Source organism: Vulpes vulpes, chromosome 14, assembly GCF_048418805.1.
Source record: "Vulpes vulpes isolate BD-2025 chromosome 14, VulVul3, whole genome shotgun sequence".
In the NCBI taxonomy this organism is placed as follows: Eukaryota; Metazoa; Chordata; class Mammalia; order Carnivora; family Canidae; genus Vulpes; species Vulpes vulpes.
The window spans coordinates 60927531-60948816 of NC_132793.1; the positions used below are offsets into that span (position 1 = coordinate 60927531).

Below are 21286 nucleotides of genomic sequence, written 5' to 3' on the forward strand. Positions count from 1 at the left end.
CCCTCGGCCCCGTGGTCTTCGCCCCGAGGTCCTCCCCGCCTCCCGGGACTCGGGGCTCCCCGAGGTCGCAGGGAGGAGGGGCTGCAGGTCTCAGGGTTCCTCCTTCGACTTGCCCGGACTCAGCTTTCAAGTTGTGCAACGGGAGAGCGGGACCCGGGCGTGGCCCGGCTGCGCCTCGACCCTTCTCCTTAAACAGGTCTCCAGAATTTTCGTTTTAAAGATTTTACTTATTTATGATAAACACACAGAGAGAGAGAGAGAGAGAGAGGCAGAGACACAGGCAGAGGGAGACGCAGGCTCCACGCAGGGAGCCCGACGTGGGGCTCGATCCCACGACTCTAGGATCACGCCCTGGGCCGAAGGCAGACGCCCAACCGCTGAGCCACCCAGGCGTCCCTATCTCCAGAATTAAACACCTTTCCTGCAATCTGCCCGGGTTTAGTTTGGAGAAGGATTTACCAACTCAAATCTGGCCCAAGCCTGGACCGTCTAGATAAGGAAGCGGATCACAAAAAACAAATGGGTCTGTGCATTTGTTTGTCTGGATGTGTCTGTTTGTGTAGGTGTGTACGCTCTCCTGTGTGTATTTTCTGGCATCTCACTTGGGGTTTTTTTTGGGGGGGGGGGGCGGGAGGGCGCAATGTTGAAAGTTTTAAAACGTTTTATGGGGGTAGGAAGCCGTAGGTTCCAATTCAAACCAAAGAATAGTCCCAAATTAAAACCCCTGTAGCGTTTCTGGAGCCTGGCCGGTTTTGTTTCCGAGGCCAAAGTGTTTTTAGTCTTTGACTCATCTTAAACAGCACTTCCTGGTTTAGGCCTGGAAGTGAAGTATAACAAGCTTGTCTAGAAAATGCTCATCTGCTGAGACTATCACCCTTCCATTCTGTGGTTTGTGATCAGACCCGACAGAAAAAAGAACCCGTTTCCCTGGGGTGGCATGGACACTTTGGACCCGAGGGTGACCACTCTCTGCAGTGTTATGTTTTAGACATTTGCTGAGAGAGAAGCCAGGTTGTAGGAAAAGAGTAGTCATGCTGTATTTAGGGATTTTTGTCTTCACTTACAGACTAGCAGCATTCCTGATGGGGGGAGCAGTGAGGAGTGATGAAAATGGATTTCCTTTTTAAAAGTTTTGCTTATTATCTATGTAACTAGCATTTCCAGCACACAGGCTACAGTGTGAGAATTTATCCATAAAAATGAAAGGACTTGGATAAGGGATCTATCATTGTCCATTCAGGAAAAATTGGTTGGTGGCATGAATTACACTCATAATTGGAGGAAATATGTCATAAGCCTGAAAAAAAATGACTTAAGAATGCAACCAAACACCTACAGTAATTTAAATAAGCCCACAAACTACAGGGCCCAGGTGATAGGCAGCCCCATCTCTAGGCCTAGGAACCAGAAACACATCCATACTAAAGATCCTAGAGGACTAGGTTCAGGCTTTAGATCCCTGACACATTATTCTGAGTCTGGAAGAAGAATGGTTTGTTGATTAAAATTTGAGGTGTTTTCTAAGGGGTATTTAAAATTGAACTTAAACCAGTTAGTGTTATATTCTTTGAAAGTCTTTCATCATGTAAAGCATTGTGAAAGAAATTGATATACAGATAAAAATGCATATTTCCTGCACTCCAAGGACTTAGAGGTTAGCTGGAGTCATGTGGCATTTGTAACACATCATTTGGGTGACAATGAGGCAGGTATGAGTAAGTACAAATGTGTTTTGGGAGTTTGGGGTTCTGTGGGGCTTAGTGCTTTTAGGAAGGTAAAAGAAGCTTGAGTGGGCAGGCTGGCTGGTGGGATGTGGACAGGGGTAGAAAGGGTGGGGGCAGTTCAGGAAATATTAAAAAAGCCTACCCATCTGGTTGGAGCTGCTGGTGCAAGTTTAGAAGTAATCAATCCATTTGCCAACTTACTATTTACCAAGCAGCTGCCATGCCAGGTGATATAATTGATATCAAAATCTATAAGAGATAATGACATTAGCCTTCAGGCTTTGCTTAAGTGTTGGAACTCCATAAGCAGATCAATTATGGGCTAAACTATGCATTGATGATGATGAGTAAAGAAGAATTACAAATAAGTTGAAGAAGAAAGAGGGCAGTGTTTTCACTTTCTCTTGTAGTCAGTGAGGAATTCGAACTTTGATACCATGACCAGCAGTTGAACACCTTAGAGAAGGTCATTTTAAATATATATGGCACCTTTGTTTTATTTTTATTTGCACATTCCTTCATTTACTCAGTAACAGGATGATTGCATTGTGTCAGGCTCTGTGGAGGTACCAGGGACCTGAAAGTCTAGGAGGAAAGACAGACAAATTCACCACCACATGACCATGGAGGAAGGGTAAGGGCTGGCAGAGATATTCCAAGAGCACTACAGGATCCTGAGGGACCTCTCACTCTGACCATGATGGGCTGGCTGGGGAGACGGGGAGCTCAAGGGCTCCTTCCTCCTGCCATGTTTGACTTGACTGAGTTGTAACCTCCTCCACATGACCTCCACCTTGTATCTTCTCTTCATCCCCACTGTTGCAGGAGCTGTTCAGGAGCTCATCACTTCTCATCAGGAAACATGTAAACTGAGAAAAAGAAAGACAGGATGGAGACTGGAGAAAAAGCCAGTGGAACCTGAGAAGGAGCTACAGTGGGGGCAGGAGGAAGCTAGGAAGGAAGTAGGTACCAGAGGCCGAGGGAGGAGGGGCTTCTGAAAGGAAGGGCTGATCGGCAATATGACATTTCACTCAAAGGTTGGGTCGGACAATGGATGAAGAGTGTCCATTAGATCTCACAGCTGAGAGGTTGTGGTAACCCAGCCAGGGGGGTAGGATTCAGGAGGATTCAAACCTGAGGTACTCATGGTTTGAATAGTCCCCTTCCTTTGTATGGTATTTTTTCTACACTGCCACTTACTTCTGGAATGGAAGTTAACTCAAGAAAACCTGGACCTTTTAGTTGATGTCCAAGTGCCTACCAATCCCACTGAAATGTACCTGTCCTATCAGCCATCTTGAGACTCTCCACCAGGTTTGCTCTACTCCAAAGTGACATTGTCCAGAGTAAACCAGAAAAAGAAGAAGAAGAAGAATCATCTTTGCAAATAGGCAAAGATGTAGGCAAAATATTCCAAGGCTCTCCAAGCCTCCTTTCCCTTATGATGTGTATCTGGGTAGGAGCATCATGCTTCTGACTGTTGAATTATCCAGGAGAATGGCTTAAGTGGTAAAGTCTGTGCATAAACAAGATGAAGGTGTGCTAGTCAGTAGTTGGAGAATATGTTTAGACAACAGGAGCTTTGTCATGTGCTCTGTTCTTGAATATTTTTGTGTCCCCCTCCCACATTCCCATATTAGAATCCTAATGCCCAATGTGGTAGCATAGGAGCCGGGGCCTTTAGATGATTAAATCATGAGTGCAGAGCTCTCGTGGAGAGTAATGCCTTTACAAAAGATGCCCCAGGAGAGCTCCCTTGCCCCTTCTGTGTGTGAGGATACAAGGAGAAGTCTGCAGCTGGGAAGAGAGCCCTCACTGGACTCTACTGGCACCCTAATCACAGACTTGCAGCCTCCAGAAGTGCTAGAAAAACACTTCTGCTGCATAAGCTCCCCAGCCTGTAGTATTTTGTTACAGCAGCCAGAATGGACTAGGACACCTTGCTTTTCAGATCACACTGGGCTTGTGTCTGGGTGGCAGGAGGGAAAGAGAATGGAGATGGAAGGATGGAGTGACAGAGGATAAAGAGAGAAAAGAATAAACAGCAGATGAAGTATTTTTTATTTTTCACTGTTACCAAACAAGAACTTGAGTCACACATATACCTGTAATGAGGCTCACAGGTTTTCCTTCTCATCCTTTATGTGCCTGCAGATAATAAAACACCTGCAAAATACCGCCAGGCCTTGTTTTTCAGCATAATGGGACTTCTTGTTTCTTGTCTGTGTGGACCAAAGAGGACTGAGATCATTTATCCTTTTTCAGGGATTTATTAGGAAGTACTCATGGGATCAACACCTGAGGGAAGGGAAGGAGGATGGGCAAAGGGAGAAGTTGACCCAGCAGAAGCCTCCCATAACCCTGCAGGGAATGACCATGGCGGGGTGCCCTTTGGAGTGGTTGGGGGCTGGTGAGAAAGGGCTGAGCCCTGATGAGCTTGCATCATTAGTCCTTGGGTATGGCTGAGGGTGAAGGGAGCATGGCTTCGGAGGAGAAAGGTGGCTCCCTGAAACTGTGGCATCCCACAGAAGAGCTGAGAGAGGAGGGTTGGGTGCTGGTGGCCCTCCCAGGAGCTGGAATAAGGACTTTTTTGTTCCTGAAGGGGATTCAGATAGCTTATTACATCCATTACATTGCTCAGTGCGATATAACACCAGAAAACATTGCAAAAAGAAGTAAGGGGGGGGGATTCATATTACTAAAGTATGCTGTCAAGGTGCTGTATGATTAAGCAGTAAGTCTGAAAATATTACCCATTTAATTAAATTTCTCCCCCTTCTACAATGACTTCTGCCTTCAAGAGGGGTCACTGAAGAACAATTTGTTTTTTGCAGTAGCTGTGCTGTTACCACCGGCAATCTAGATATATTTTAAAATCTGATTGCAAAGAATGATTAGAAACGAAGGGAAAATAAATGTTTTGATTTTCTAGTTTTGCCTAGTGTTTTTATTTTAATTTTTAAAGATTTTATTTATTTATTCATGAGAGACCAGGGTGGGGGTGGTGGGCAGAGACACAGGCAGAGGGAGAAGCAGGCTCCACGCAGGGAGCCTGAAGTGGGACTTGATCCCGGGTCTCCAGGATCAGGCCCTGGGCTGAAGCCGGCGCTAAACCTCTGAGCCACTGGGCTGTCCTGCCTAGTGTTTTTAAAGTGAAAAGGAAAGATTGCTCCTAGGTCTGGCTGCAGACAAGGAAGTAGGTAGAAGAGACCCCTGTTTGCTAGGAAGCCTTCCTATAAGCTAGACGTGTTTTGCTTCCCTTACTCATTTCCCTTAGGCTTATGGCTTTCCATCCTTGGGACTATGGGTCCATGCAAAGAGCTCAGTTCTGACTCATACACTCTTGAGACCAACAACTAACTAGTGCTGTGTGAATCATCTCTCTTCCTTGTTTACAGTCCTTGAGGGTTCCTTAGCGCCAACAGGATGAAGTTTAGATTCCTTAATATGCCCTCCCAGGACCTGCAGGATTTGTCCTAGGCAGTCCCAACTGCAGCTTTATGCCTTCAGACGGCTGTGCCCCAGTCATGCCCCCCTGCTTTCAGATCCTGGGATACTCTCCACTCTTCCCAATTCTGCTTTTGCTCATCTCCTACTCCCTGGAATACTCGTCCCTTTCCTTTCCCAAAGTGCTAACTTCCCGCAGCATTGCATCCTAACTGCGTACCACCCATATAAAGTCCAAGATTCTCACGTCCTGATCCTAAACGTAGTTTATATTTAAAGAAACAAGGCTCTGGCATCCCAAAAGTAACTAAAAGCATTTCAATCTTTACTGCAATCCTCTTACTGCAATTGAAAAATGCCTTGAGTGGGTGCACAACCTGAACACTCAGCAAAATATCTTAAACATCCTTTCTCTCTTTTTTTTTTCCTTTCTCTTTTTATCTTACTTCCATTGTCTCCCCCATGTTTCAAAATTTCTTCTATAAACTCCCCCCAAAAAACAATCAGAAGATGTTATCTTGTCTTATTTCTTTTCCTTGTTTCCTTCTGCAATGATTTAATTCCTCCTAGAGGGTACAATGGAGGTGCAATCATTGTGCATACTAATCATTGTGCATACATTCTTTGATCCCTGTTATACTGTTTATCTGTACCCATTACTAGACACTGTGGTGGAAAGGGTCATTTCAGTCTTATTCACAGAACTTGAGACTATGCCTGGCACATAATATGTCCTCAATAAATATTTATGGAATGCATAAGAATATGTTATTGGGGTTTTTTTTTCCAGGCTAAACTTCCCTCTTGAAAAGATGAAACAAATAGACTGGACAATTTAGAAGGACACTTGTAATTGAAATGGTTTCGGATCATATAAGATCAGAAAGTCAGGAGAACTGTCTAAACACTCCATGGTACTAATGCTATTGAATGCTCTCATAGTTGATAATGACGGAAATAGGTAAAGCCATAGAACTTACTATGTATTAGAAACTTGTAGGTTTTTAAAGATTTTGCATAGGGGCACCTGGGTGGCTCAGTGGGTTAAGCATCTACCTTCAGCTCAGGTCATGATCTCAGGGTCCTGGGATTGAACACCTCATGGGGCTCTCTGCTTAATGGGGAGTCTGCTCTGACTCTCACTCTGTGCTCTCTCTCACACAGAAATAAATAAAACCTTTTAAAAATACTTTGCATATATTTGTTCATTACACCCTTATAAAGTAGGAAATATTCTTTTTTCCCTTGTTATAGGAGAGGAAACTAAGGCCCAGAGAGGCTGAATAATCTACCCTGGGTTACATGGCTGCTAAATGACACTGTTAGCATTTGAATCAGGTGGTTTAGTACTTCTAGCCATTTCTCTGTATTTATGCTTTGCTATATACAAAACCAAATATGTCATGGAATTTAGAGTGGAATGTTTGCATATTGATGCCTTGGGGTGGGGGATTGAAATTATATTTTTAAGTGAGTGATTTAATATCTGAAGTGATAAAAGTAAATCTAAAATACTTTAGCTATCTGTTCTTCAGAGTGTACTTGGAGAATGTAAAAATAATACTAGCCAGTCACAAATGGTTATATACTACTCATTCACATGAAATGCCAGAATAAGCAAATCTGTAGAAACAGAAAATAGATTAGTAGTTGTTTAGGGTTGGTGGGGGTGTTGATTACGACAGGGGGGTAGCTAGAGGTCTTGAGTTTCTTTTTGAGGTGATAAAATTGACTGCTGATTGACATGTCTATTAATATACTAAAACCACTGAAATTTATACTTAAAACAGGTAAATTGTATAGTATATAAATTATATTTCAACTAAGCTATCATATAAAAAGCTCTCATATAAACCTCGTCCTTAACATGAGGACTATCTGTAACTTCAAAAGAACACTTTAAGATCCTTCTATAAGGATGGTCACTTACTCTTCTCTTTACTCATTTACATTTGCAAACTCTCCAAGAGATTTTATTCTTTTTTCATTTTTTGTTTTGTTTTTTTTGTTGTTGTTGTTTTTTCTCCAAGAGATTTTAAAGAGATACGCATAGCAGCAGTCATTTTGTTACTTGGCAGATTCACATTTCATGTTGGTCAGCCTCTTCACAAGCAGGAATGAACTGCAGGAAAATTACCCTTAGCCCTTTAAAAATGGTTATTACAAATAACTTATTTCTGATATTTTAGGGGTATTTGTTCTCAGAAAATTTTTATTAAATATGAAATTGATTTTCTAATAAAATTGTGTTTTGGAATAATTTTAGATATACAAGAAAGTTGCAAAGATTCTCGGTTCAAAGTAGAGTTCCCAGTTTCTATTTCCCTTATTGTCACCATCTTAAATACAGCGATACGTTTGTCAAAACTATGAAACCAACATAGGTATGGCTATTAAGTAAATTGCAGACTTCACGTGAATTTCACCTTATTTCATTAGTGTCCTTTTTCTGCTTGAGATTCCAGTCTAGGATATCACACCATAGTCATGTCTCCTTAGTCTCTTCTGGGGTCTGTGACAGATTTTCCTTGTCTTTCACAACCTTGGCAGTTGTGGAATATTGGTCAGATGTTGTGTACAAAGTTCTTAAATTTGTAAAAAAAATCTGATGTTTATCTTATGATGAGGCTAAGACTATGGGTTTAGGGGAAGAATATTACAGTGATAAGCGACCTTATCACATTGTACAGAGGACTCCTGATGTTCACATGATTTACCAGGGGTGATGTGAACCTCCATCACTGGGGTAAAGTGGGGTTTGCACGTTTCTCCACTGAAAAGTTGCAATCTCTCCCTTTCCATACTTTGTTCTTTGGAAGCAAGTCATTAAGTCTACTCCACACTCAAATTATTCTTGAATGTAAAAATTATTCCTATTTTATTTGTTTTAAATGTAATATCCATTTGTAAGATTTTCAAGACTTTTACAACTGTCAGGGATTCTCTTTTTCTTTATCTAATACTAAACTTTAAATTTTTTAGATTCACGTACTTTGGAAAGGTAGATATTCTAAATTAAATGTATAAGGTAGTGTGACTGCTGCTTTCTAAGGGGTGAAATGTGAGTTTGTATAATTCTATATAAATAGTTACCTTTTTAATGATGTCAGAGTAGAAAACACTGTGAGAACATCCCTAACTTTGTGCCAAAGGACAATATGGGAGTATAATTTTTTATAATCTTAGAGTAGAAAGCTCTCTCTAAAATGACACAAAACTTAGAAGCCCTAATGGAAAAGATTAATAAAAGATTTTTTTTAATTTTTATTTATTTATGATAGTCACAGAGAGAGAGAGAGAGAGAGAGAGAGAGAGGCAGAGACACAAGCAGAGGGAGAAGCAGGCTCCATGCACCAGAAGCCCGACGTGGGATTCGATCCCGGGTCTCCAGGATCGCGCCCTGGGCCAAAGGCAAGCGCCAAACCGCTACACCACCCAGGGATCCCTAAAAGATTAAAATAATAAGGAAAAGGGGGAATCCCTGGGTGGCTCAGCAGTTTAGCGCCTGCCTTCTGCCCAGGGTATGATCCTGGAGTCTTGGGATCGAGTCCCACGTCAGGCTCCCTGCACGAGCCTGCTTCTCCCTTTGCCTGTGTCTCTGCCTTTCTCTCTGTGTCTCTCATGAATAAATAAGTAAAGTCTTTTTAAAAAATAATAAGGAAAAGGTTAAGAAAAGATTATATTAAAATTTAAAAGTTCTTCATAGAAAAAAATGTATAAATAAAAATAATATAAACATGAGCTTAAACCAATAATTGAACCAAAAATCCAGTAGGAACATCACAGAGGATACAAATAGAGAATTCACAGATAAAGAAATATAAATGGCTTATTAACATGTGGAAAGATGCTCCAATGTGATTCAAAATAACAGATGCATATTAAAACCACAATCAGATCCCTTTTTTATCCTATTAGGTTGAGAGAAACAAAACTGATGAACAATACATGGCACTGGCAATAGTATAGAGAAGAAACAGCTCTCATCCCACGTCGCTGATGGGAATATAAATTGATCCAACAACTTTTGGTTGGCAATTGGGCAAACATCAGTCAAAGATGTCATTGGACATACCTTTGCACTAGCGATTCCATTTTTAGGAATGTCTCTAACAATTGTACTTGTATATATACATGTACAAAGACACACAAAAAAACTGTTCATTGCAGCATCATTCATAATGGTGAGAAACTGGAAACCAGCTAAGTGGTCACCAGTAGGGAAGGGTTAAGTGTATGAAATAACCATAAAATAGGAAAAAATGCAATCATTTCAAAGAGAGGTTTCTGTGAGCCAATGTGGACCGTCTTGTAAGATGTATTAGTAATTGAGAAAGGCAGCGTGAAGAATCCGTATAAATTATTCTAGTGTTATGTAAAAATAAAAAAGATATGTTTTATGAACTTTCTATGTAACCACAGATATATTCCTTGTGCTGGTTATTTCTGGAATGATATATAAAAGGTTATAAACAGTGGTTGCCTTTGCTGAGGAACATGGGAGATTAGGGATGTGAAGTGGGGAGGAGGGTTATCTTTCACTTCTATTTTTTTTTTATTATTCTACTCAGTTTTTTAAAAATATACACAGCATTTTTTGTTCAATTGCAGTTCCAGATGACCAATACATATTATATATTAAGTGCACATATAATTTACAGATTAAACTTTAGCACCTAGAGTTTCTGAAATTTTTAATTTTGCTTTCTTGAAATAAATTGTGCTTCTAAAGATCACTTTCCAGAACTATAGGAGGAAAAGGGAAAGCTTAACTGATGCCCACACTCTCTGTGTTGTGAACCAGCACAAGAAAAGTTGTAATAAACATACTGTCCCCTCTCCCACCATTTTTTGGAATAATTCTGAACCATGGGTTATTTCTGCTCCTGTGAGTGGTTTGGCTTTTCCACTGAGGGTATGTTTGTGACAATAGGTAGAGGGGATATTGGGTGGTTTGTTGCTGCCTAAGGCCATATACAGAGCTAGGAAGGAAAATCCACAACTCTGTTAACAGCTCCAGTTCTCCATACTGCAAGCTCAATGGTACCCTACTGGTTTCATTATATTGTGCTTGTTAATTAGATCCAGTTCAGACTCCAAAAGCATTGGTTGCACAAAGTCATTCATCAAGGGGGACTTGTTACTCAAATCAACATCACATAGTTCTGTGGTGAGAATAGCCTTCTTGCAAAGAAGCGTCTTTGCTTTGTAAAACTTTTGCTTTAATAGGATTTTTACTTATATGAATTTTGGGATATTTCCCAAGAGGTATCAGTTTGGGCCATACTAGCCAAAAATCACTTTTATGACTAGATTGGTTTCTTTTTCCCCAGTGTTCTGGGTTGTGTCCCTCCAAAAAAGATATGTTGGAGTCTCAACCACACACCTCAGAACCCAACCTTATTTAAAGATAGGGTTTTACAAAAACGATCTAGTTAAGATGAGGCTATTAAGGTGGGCCCTTGTATAGTATGATGGGTGTCAGGAAAAGAAAAAATTGGGACATCGACATGTACACTGGGAGAATGGCATGTGCTGGACGTGCTGCTATAAACTGAGGAACTGCCAAGAAGCTAGGACAGCAGTCTTTTTTTTCTTTTTAGGACAGCAGTCTTAAACAGATCCTCCCCCAGCACATTCGGCAGGAGCATGGCCCTGCTGCCACACTGCTTTGGGACATGCAGCCTCCAGAAATGTGACACAATAAATTTCTGTTGTTCTAAGCCAGTCTTAGCTAAAGTGGTGGGCCACCCTAGCAAACCAATACATTTAAAATGGGGAATATTAAAAGTATAAAAGACTTCAGTTCAAAATGAGCTCAGGCCTTCTCCGGTTTCTTCCTGTCCTAGCAAATGTCCCTGGTGAATGTGAATTCTGATTGTGGCATTTAGTCTAGAAAGAATAACTACCTTTTCAATCTAGGTTGTGTTTCTACAACATTCTAGGAAGAAAGTTTAAAAATACCACTTTTCCCTGGGAAAGCTAATCCACCTTTTAGGTTATATTTCCTGGTTTGGGACCTTCTTGTGCAAGTTGTTTCTCCTTCCCCTCTTTCAAAACTCACTTTCAGAACTTGTCTGAAGACTCACTTCCTCATAGGTCTTTCCAGGCTAACTCTTAACAGAATATGGTCACTTGGCAACACTCGCAAATGCCCCACAGTGTCAAGTTTATGCTCCTGACCTAACCTCTTTATTTCTCACTGTGCAGTGAAGCTTTAGCACTTAAGTTAGAATCGTTGTATATCAGTTTTCTTTGAATGGTAAAGTCTTTGAAGGAGGTTTCCTTCAATAGGTGCTAATAAATATAACAGTTATGATTTATAGAGTACTTATCCTGTACTTCTCTGCCCTGTGAACCTGGGGAAGGACACACACACATACACACACACACACACACATACACACACGTTCATGGTCACACAGAGCCAGGAATTCATCACAGGCCAGACTGACTCTGCAGCCCTGGCTCTGGGAGTTGTACTCAATAAAGATGGCCAGTTAAGCCAAGTCTGACTAATCCAGCAGCGACTTCACCGCCTCTTGCTCACTGATCTACCCCCAGGACCTAGAAGAGTGGGTAGGTGCCCTATTCATACTTTTGTTGCAGGAGTTGTTGGTACCTCCGTAAGAGTATGGCCATCCTACGGGAATAGAGACAATCATAGGGGAAGAAACTTCTCTAGACGAGTGGGTTGAACCATCTAAAATTGTCTGTATTCCAAATTTTTGACCTAGAGAGATCAAAAATACATACAGTTTAATCTTATACAATTGCTAAAACGGATTTAATATTCAGCCTTTTGCTGCTTGATTTGTTTTTAGAAAACAGTTTGTTGGTCCCATGTCAGGGAATCTCACACCTTCCCTCTGTAGCCCTTGGTTTCTGGCAAGGACAATGCATTACTGTGTCTCTTTCATTACCTATTCCTGACCTTTGTGGCTGTCTGATAAAGCAACATTTTGTTTCAATTGGCACGATTAAAGCTCTTCTCCCATGAGAGGCCACTGGTTGCTGGGACTGGGACTGGGACTGCAGCCTCTCCCAGAATCCATTGTTTATCATGCCTCTTACATATTTGGAAGTCTAGGGCCCAAATATCCAAGTCCTTCTCCTTCTGGTCTGCTTTGTGGCCTAGATCAAGCCACCTTTGCCACTGTGGTTTCTGCTCTGATAAGTCAGTCTGAGGCCAGTGGATAAGCGTGTCTGAAGAGTCTACATTATTTGATACTATCTCTCCTCTGTTGCAGGTCCTGGATTGATCTTCTAATTTTCTTACCCGCTCTCCAGCATCCTCTTTATGGGTCTCCCATCTCATCCAAAGTTGGAAAGGTATAGTTACCTTGCTGTGTGAGGTGCAAGAAAGGGCCTGAGTCACTAACTGCCACCTATGATTTCCACCCACCTCCCTCTGTTCAGCCCATGTCCCAGCTCCAAATCCTGAAGCTACCAAGTGCCATTTCCCCTGCCCCCATCAGTAGCCTCTCTACAGGCATGCAGGGTGCCACTCCCTAGGCTGGGAGAGTCACTTCTCACCATTCCACTTCTGCTTCCCATTTTCCATGAATGTGTCGGTTTCAGATCTGTTCATTGTCTCTTGTCCCATTCTCTTTAACCTTGTGGGTTTATAACTTGCCTGTTTGTTTTAAATTCACTTACTCTTCCTTTGGTGGGGTTTCAGGAAGGAGAAGATATTAAGACACGGGTTCAATCTGTGTGTAGATCAGAATGTCGTCGTAACACATTTTTAAAAATAATAGCCCTGCAAGGTATGGATTAGTAGGCTCGTTTTATAGATAAAGATACTGAGTCTCAGAGAGATTCAGTTAATTGCCTGAGAGCTCACAGCTAGGTATCAGAGCTGTGATTCAGACCTATTTTTAACTGAGTCTAAAGCCCATGTGCCTCAGCAGTAAAGAATCCTACCTGCCATAGTTACCTGAACAGAGGACAGGTACTGCTGTCAGGGATGGTCCTAAGAAGACACACGATTTGGGTCAAGCAAGATCTGGACGGCCTGGAGGTCTCTTCCATTTCTGGTTGTAATGTCTCCCTTTGTTTTGTTTCATAATCAAAGCAAGTGGGTCACAGAGATATTTTTAAGCAAAGATAATTGACTTAATATCATTTTCACTGAAGCATTAAATAATGCTCAGTTAAAACCCTGGGGGAGAGACATAAAGCAGAAGACTGAACTGAGTAATCCATAGTACCTAATTATAAATCTAGCTACAGATACAATCAGCCCATGGTGATATACAAGGAGGAAAATACATGTTTACGTGGCACCTCTCTGAAGCCTCCACTTAAATGCCCTGTGTCATAGAGCCTGCTCACTTATAGCATTTGGCCAAAATCACTGAAGGAATGAATTATTTACCATTTGCTTAAGATTCACACTTGAGGGGCAGCCTGGGTGGCTCAGTGGTTTAGCACCGCCTTCAGCCCAGGGTGTGATCCTGGAGTCCCCAGATCCGGATCCGAGTCTCAGAGTCATACGTCAGGCTCCCTGCAGGGAGCCTGCTTCTCCTTCTGCCTGTGTCTCTGCCTCTCTCTCTGTGTGTGTCTCTCATGAATAAATAAATAAAATCTAAAAAAAGAAAAGATTCACACTGAGCAGTATTATTTTGGACATGTCATCATTTTGCTTATATTAAAATGATGAAATCCAAAATAGAAGATGTGATACCTGGGGGCATGTAGGTGGCTCAGTCGGTTGAGTGTCTATCTTCTCCTTAGGTCATGGTCCTGGGGTCCTGGGATGGAGCCTGAAATCAGGCTCCCTGCTCAGCGGGGAGGCTGCTTTTCCCTCTCCTTCTTTCCTTACCCCCGCTCATGCCTTATCTCTCTCTCTAATAAATAAATAAAATATTTAAAAAAAGGATGTACTTGAAGTATTTCAGAGAAAAAGCTGGAGACAGAAATGGTGGTCACAGAGACTCCAACAATGAAAGGCTGAATATTTTGAATATTTTGATATCTTGAATATCTTTCAAGAGTGTACAGTTATACATAGTATAAGCTCTTCTATGACTTTATTCAGATGTTATCAAGAATAGGTTCATCAATGAATAACTTATTGTTATGTCAGAATTAAGGTACAAGAAAAATGAAGAGTAAGAAAAAATAAGAAGTGTGACCTGAATCTTCAAGTATATGGCAACATATTGGAAAAGAGAGGCTAACCTGAATAAATGAGAAGAGAACAGTTCAAGAAGACTCCGTTACGGAAATCCTTAAAAGCTACATCAAGAATCTTAGACCTTCCCTAATGTTATTTTATTATACATTTTGCGTTTGTTGTAAAAATAATTAAAACATAAATCAGGAAAATAAAACTGGGATAAAATTACCCCCAAATCCCAACACACAGTTGATTTATTGCTATATAGCTTTATTGACAGCTCTGTAGTGTACCTGCTATTTTGTAAACACATTTTCCACATAAGATCTTGAGCATTTTTCAATGACAGTAAATATGTATCAGAAATATTTCAAGGAGATCAGAAAAGGAAGAGAAAAATGTGGGGAAGTGATTGGCCAGGTCTCACAGTAGGTGGGGCTCTGTCCAGGAGAGTGTGCAGGATTCAGATAGCAAGGGGATGAGATTTTCCAGAAAGAACAACAATGTAGAAAACTGCAGGGAACAGTAGAGAGCATGGTTCACGCATGGCCCAGCGAGAAGACCTCCCTCGGGGAAACAGCTGGCTTCCCATGGAGAAAGATGGGTAAGGCTAGGAGAAGGTAGGCAGGCAAAGGGAAGGTTCAGGATGACCTTTCTTCCTTTGCTCTGAACACCGAACAGGAAGGAAAGAGTTTGAATGGTAGCCCACAGCCAAATGGAGATGCCTTTCCCCATGAGAAGAATGGGCACAAGTGATGTGCAGTAGTGAGAAGAGGGGTTTTCTATTTATGCTATAAATTTGTCAAGACTCTTTTGTTGCTAAACAAGAGAAAAAGCCACTGCTCTAGGTAAAACAAAAAGAAGGGTCAGCTCCAAGGATATAAGGGGCCTCCCATAGCTAGAGCTGAATGCAGCTGGACCTCACGAGATGGCAGCTCGTTGCTAGAGGGCTGTAAGCAAGCTTGCCTCCTCTGTGTCCGCCTCGCCTTTCTGCGTCCCTCATGGGCCTGCCCCATCTCTTTCTCTGCAAGCTGGCTTGCTGCACAGTGAATTCCCACAGTGCATTTTAGGTCTACATGCTCCATGTCACATTTATGCCACTTAGAAAGTCTTTGTCTGTCTCCCTCTTGATGTCTTTTTCTGGTCCCCACTCTCCAATGAGGAAGGCAACCCTGTTTGGATCAGTTCAGGCCAGATCTACCCTTGGTTCAGTCAACTGTGGGATGGCAGGAACGGGCCAAGTAATGGAGCCCTACTGGCCCCTGGAGGAGGAAGGATGGGAATGGGCTGGGACAACATTCCAGATGGTCCTCCATATGTGCTCTCAACTCTCCCCTTTCCAGAAATTAGTGGATCTCTCACGTACTGGATTTTAAAAAATCAAGAGCATGCAAGTGCCCAGAATGACTTTGAGTATTATAACCAAAGAGATACCTTTTTCTCACAAAAGGAAAGGAAATCTGGACATATGATGAGCTCACAGACCACTGAAGAGCTTCTCAGAAAGAGCACATTGTACTCGTGTGCCAGTCTGAGCCTGAAACAGCAGAAACGTAGAGAAAAATGGAAAATAAAACTCAACCCCACACCATTAACTATGTAACGTGACCTGCAACAAGTAGATCACGAAAGATGACCAATGGGAGGTGGCGTTAGGTATATGTGGATCTTGGGGGTCAAAATCCCCCAAGATCCCCTCAAAATCTTGCTCTGCATGATGGCTTTGATTGCTTGGTTAAATCTAACCCAAGTACGTCCTATTGTGCAGTTTGGGTGTGGTGGTAGAAGCCTCGGTGAGTCATGTTGATGACCAATTGTGGTTTCTTTTTTCTCTACCGTGAAGAAATATGGCTTGCTCAGCATATCAGCCAAGTCTAAATACCTTCAGGATATGCTACCAGAGACAGTTATTAATGGGTGAAAGACATACTGAGAGAAGAAATGAGGGCAAGGAAAATTTAGATGACTACTTTGAGTAGGAGTGTTGGATTGGGATATAGAGAAAGGATAAGATCATTTGAAAATCTTCTATATCACAAGAAGTACTAACTCTTTTATAAGTAAAAGTTGATTCCCATGAGCCACTTAGTCTCAGTAAATTCAGGACTGAAACAACATATTAAAAGGATTGATCTGGCTGTGTTAAGAATTTGAAGTGAATGGTATGCTGTGTAGAAAATTGGGCTCCTAAGACTTCTGTGTAGACAATTAGCTCAATAAAGTGGTATTTGTGTGGGGGAGGTTGAGTGGAAGTAAAAGAAAAACCAGCCAGAGTTTGTGGTATAACTCGATTTTCAGAGATACTTTGCCAGGCAAAATATTAAACTGCATGACTCAGTTTCTTGTGTTGTATCCAGGTCTGAGGGGCCATAAAGAACTTGTCACTATCCTAGGATGAGGACAGCTATAGGATGATGGGTCTGGTGTATTTATTACCATGAATACATCATCCCAAACTTGTTTTCTTCGCTCCCTAGCAAAAGATGGAATTGTTACAATAATCAGCCTTTCTCTCAGCACAAACACACATGAAACAAATATTTCAATCATGTTCCTATTTCCTAGGAAGATGGGGAAGGCACCCATTCTTGGAAAGGAGCAAATCAAGGCAAATTCTGGCTTCCCACTCAAAGATATGGGTCTGGATCAGGGCTTTCCTAGAGTACTGCTCACGTGGGGATCACACTATGGTCTGGTGAACGTCTGGAATGCTGAATGGGAACAGACCGAAGAATTCATCAACTGGTTAGGAGTAAGGTCCAGCCAAAAATGGTTTGCCTCTGTCCAGTGGATACTCTGGGGTTTAAAATTTAAAAAAAATTTTTTTAAAGTAATCTCTATACTCAACATGGCGCCTGAACTGACAACTTTGAGTTCAAAAGTCACATGCTCTACCAACTGAGCCAGCCAGGAGCCTGGAGTTTAAAATTTTTAAATTAATAGCAATAATAAATACAATATGATAATTGCATTTAAGTGCAATATAATAGTGGCACCTGGGTGGCTCAGTTAGTTAAACATCTGACTCTTGATTTCAACTCAGGGTCACAAGATCAAGCCCTATGTGGGGCTTGATGCTGTGTATGGAGTCTGCTCAAGATTCTCTCTCTCCCTCCACCTCTCCCCTTCCCTCTCTTCTGTCTCTGTCTCCAAAAGAAATTAAAATTAAAAAATTAAAATACATATGCAATATAATAATTGTAACCGGCACACTTATCATACAGGAGGCACTATGACAAGTGCTTTAATTCAGTCTTCAGAATAGCCCTACGAAGTGCATATTCAATTTTATTATGCACAGGTAACAGATGAGAGAACTGAGTTTCAGGGTGATTGAACAACTTGCTCAAGGTTATATAGTCAGTAAGTGGCAGAGCTGGGACTTGAACCCAGCTGTGTGGATCTAAAGCTTGAATGCTTTTCCCTTGAATGCTTTTCCCACTATGCTGTGTTGCCAAAATGTGATGGCCTCCAAATGGAAGTGATATTCACCTTGGTGTTTACTTGGCTCTGTCCTTTACTTCCCCATAGGAATTCTGATTGAACTGTGTATTTATGTAAAAATACACCCCTAATTCTTTTTTGAAAATAGCCTTTGAATTTTAGAACAGTTTCAAATTTATACAAAAGTTGCAAAGATAGTATAGAAGATTCTTATTAGTCTCCTCTAGTTTCCCCTATTGTTAACATTATATATATATTACCATGATACATCTGTCACACCTAATGTACCAACACTGATGTGTTACTATTAACTAAACTCCATACTTTACTCTTATTTCAATTTAATTCTCCTTTGATGTCCTTTTTCTGTTCTAGGATCCCATCCAGGATACCACATTGCATGCGGTCATCATGTCTCATTAGGCTCCTCTGTATTGTGACAGCTTCTTAGACTTTTCTTATTTCGGACGATCTTGATGCTTTTAAGGAATACTGCTCAGATGTTTATAGAATCTCCCTCATTTTGGGTTTGTCTGGTGATGTTTTTCTAGTCTCAGGGTTATGGATTTGGGGGAGGAAGGACCATAGAGGTGAAGGGTCATTCTTAGAACATCATATCAAGGATATATACTATCAACATGATTCATCACTGAGGATGTTAATCTTGTTCATCTGGTCATTTCTGTGCTGATTTCCTCCACTGTGAAGTTACCTTTTTACACTTTTCCATATGATTTGGGAGCAAGCCACCAGAGGTAGACCACACTCAAAGGGGCGAAGAGTTAAACTCTTACCCCCTTGAGGAGAGACTATCTACAAAAATTAGTTGGAGTTGTTTTGTATGGGCTATGTGTCTTTTCTCTCTCATTTACTTATTCAATCATATGTTTATGTCAGAATACCCACCATTTGCTTCAACGTGGATGGAACTGGAGGGTAGTATGCTGAGTGAAGTAAGTCAATCGGAGAAGGAAAAACAGTGTATGTTCTCATTCATTTGGGGAATATAAATAATAGTGAAAGGGAATATAAAAGAAGGGAAAAGAAATGTGTGGGAAATATCAGGGAGACAGAACATAAAGACTCCTAACTCTGGTAAACGAACTAGGGGTGGTGGAAGGGGAGGAGGGCGGGGGGTGGGGGGGAATGGGTGACGGGCACTGAGGCAGACACTTGACGGGATGAGCACTGGGTGTTTTTCTGTATACTGGTAAATTGAACACCAATAAAAATTAATTTATAAATAAAAAATATGTTTATGTCAGTATGGCATTACATATTTTTATTTTATACCATATGTTATAACCTAATACTGTATTATTTATTTTGTTGCTCTGATTTTTCCAGCTTTGGCCATTGGGAGGGGGAGGTCAGCTCCTGTTTCCCTTTGACATGCTTCCAGCATTTTGTTTTTGGACACTCCCTTACTTTCTGGCACTACAGAATGCTCTAGGCTCAACTTGTGTATACTCTGCCCCAACAGTAGAATTAACCATTTATTTACATGCTGATTCCTTCTATTGGAAAATGGTATTAGAAACTAAGATCTGAGGGCTAGCTTTGATTATTGCTACTGGGGTATCTTTGCTTCTAGGACAGAGCTCAAAGGCTAGAGCTGGGAAATATATGTATATATGAGCCCATGTTTACACACATATCTATAATTATTCCTGTATCCATCCATCTGTATATTACGCTTAACATGAGCTCATGCTGAGGTCTCCAACTCGAATCCATACCACAAGTTTCATTCTAGACTTTTCCCTTGCTTATCTGCAATTTTCCACTCCACAAGTAAGAAAACTGGATCCTATCATCTGCTATTATTTATTTGTTTGTTCAGTTCTAGCTTATTCATACAGTAGTTTCAGAATTCTTAATCTTTACTACCACAAAAAACAACTTTATCAACAGTACAATGTTTATGTGAAGTTCTCTTTGTCTTTATTCTTACAGTCTCTAATCAAAATGCTGTTTTCCAAAGTTACCTAATTCTTTTTAACCATTATTTTTCATTATGAAAACTGTAGTTTTATTGTTGAATATTTGGAAAATAGAGTAAAATTTAAGAAATCTTCCATAATTCTGTATTAACCACGGCTAACTTTTGGGTTCTTCTTTCCTCTTTTTTCTTTATGGATATGTGTGTATGGACATCAATACAGTTATCTATATATATTTATCTCCCTACCTATAGTTCTCCCCATAAAAGTCTATCTCTGTATATCTTTTTAAGCATCAAATGAGCAATGTAGTTAACAGTGACTATACAGGAGATTTAGAAATGATTCTATCACCAAATCTTAAGCTGAAACTTGATAAACAGAAAATAATTCTAGTATATTTCAGTGCAGCTAAAATATTTCTAATAATTTCTGTCTGGTGATATAACTTCGTATAAAATTGAACTTATATCCTTTAAGTTGTCTAGATGTCAAGCTAATCTCAGATCTATTAATATGGCCTGAATAGCAATCACATCAAGACTTTATCTGTCTACAGAATGCTGTAAGGGCAACTATTCTGCTTTATTGATAAAAAAGGATCCCTAAGCTGTTGATACCCAAATATTAGACAGCAAAGAGAGCATACTTCTGTAAGAATTTTGGCTCCTGGTATGTGCTTGCTCACAGATGAAGACAATCCACTAACCCAAAAAGGGGGACTACAGAGGAAACTCCAAGAAAAGTTAACTTTTTTCTTAAATGTGGTTTCATATATCCTTAAAAACATGGATGAATGTTTGGTTGAGATTTTAAGTCTAATATGTAGAGTATAATAGAGGTCACTGTGGCTTCTATAATTTTAGGGATAGATTCTAGCGCTTAATTACTTTGATCACAACTGTGGGTTCAGAAGCTTCATGGTCAATCCTTCACTTTTCTTACACCCTCATTGACTCAGAGTTATGTTTGCATTTACATGAATAGGATGAATAAGTCCAGAAATAGGAGTTATATAATGTTAGTATTGACCTATTGACACTGGACATGAAGCAGGACCAAGAGCCAAGATGTGGATTGGAAACCAAAAGATGAAAAAGCTCCCAAGAAGACACGAGGCACCTCCCAGACCCAGTGTGTCCAGTGGAAGGCTGTTACTTTTTGGTAATAATAATTCCTGTAGCTGCTATAGTAGAAAGACAGAGATGAAAAGGAGAAGGGATTTGAAAATGTTGCAGTGGTAAAAGATTTGTCTGCAACTTATGTATGCTTTATGGGGAAAGAAACTCTTGGAATTAGATGGAGCTCATATAAAATATTGAGGCCCATGAGCACAAGAGACCCACGGAAGGTGAAAGTCTCCTAAGTGTTGTTGATAATGACATGAATAGATTCCTGTTGGCAGATTAAGTGATCTGATTGTGTTCTTTTTGGGTATACCAGAAGAGAGTGGTTTGAGCTCACTGGTCACAAGATAAAGGAAGGAGGAAACCTAAGCTGCCTTACATAACCTCAACCTGGTACACTTTGGCACAAAATATCCACGTATTTAGGGAGATCTCAAGGATCTTCTGAAGGGTGTCAAAGGCTTTTCCAAAGAAAGA

General features: G+C 40.7%; 1 long non-coding RNA gene across 2 annotated transcripts; it reads left to right on the plus strand.

Moving 5' to 3' along the window:
- Window positions 1-2: 2 nt before the first annotated feature.
- On the plus strand, window positions 3-17468 carry LOC140595430 (uncharacterized). Of its 2 annotated transcripts, none has more exons than XR_011997018.1 (3): window positions 3-196; window positions 12422-12503; window positions 14263-17468. It is a non-coding gene; the product is annotated as an uncharacterized lncRNA (long non-coding RNA). The 2 variants fall into 2 exon arrangements; XR_011997019.1 differs by lacking the exon at window positions 3-196 and adding an exon at window positions 399-523 and having other exon boundaries at window positions 14263-14383.
- The last annotated feature ends 3818 nt before the right edge of the window (window positions 17469-21286 follow it).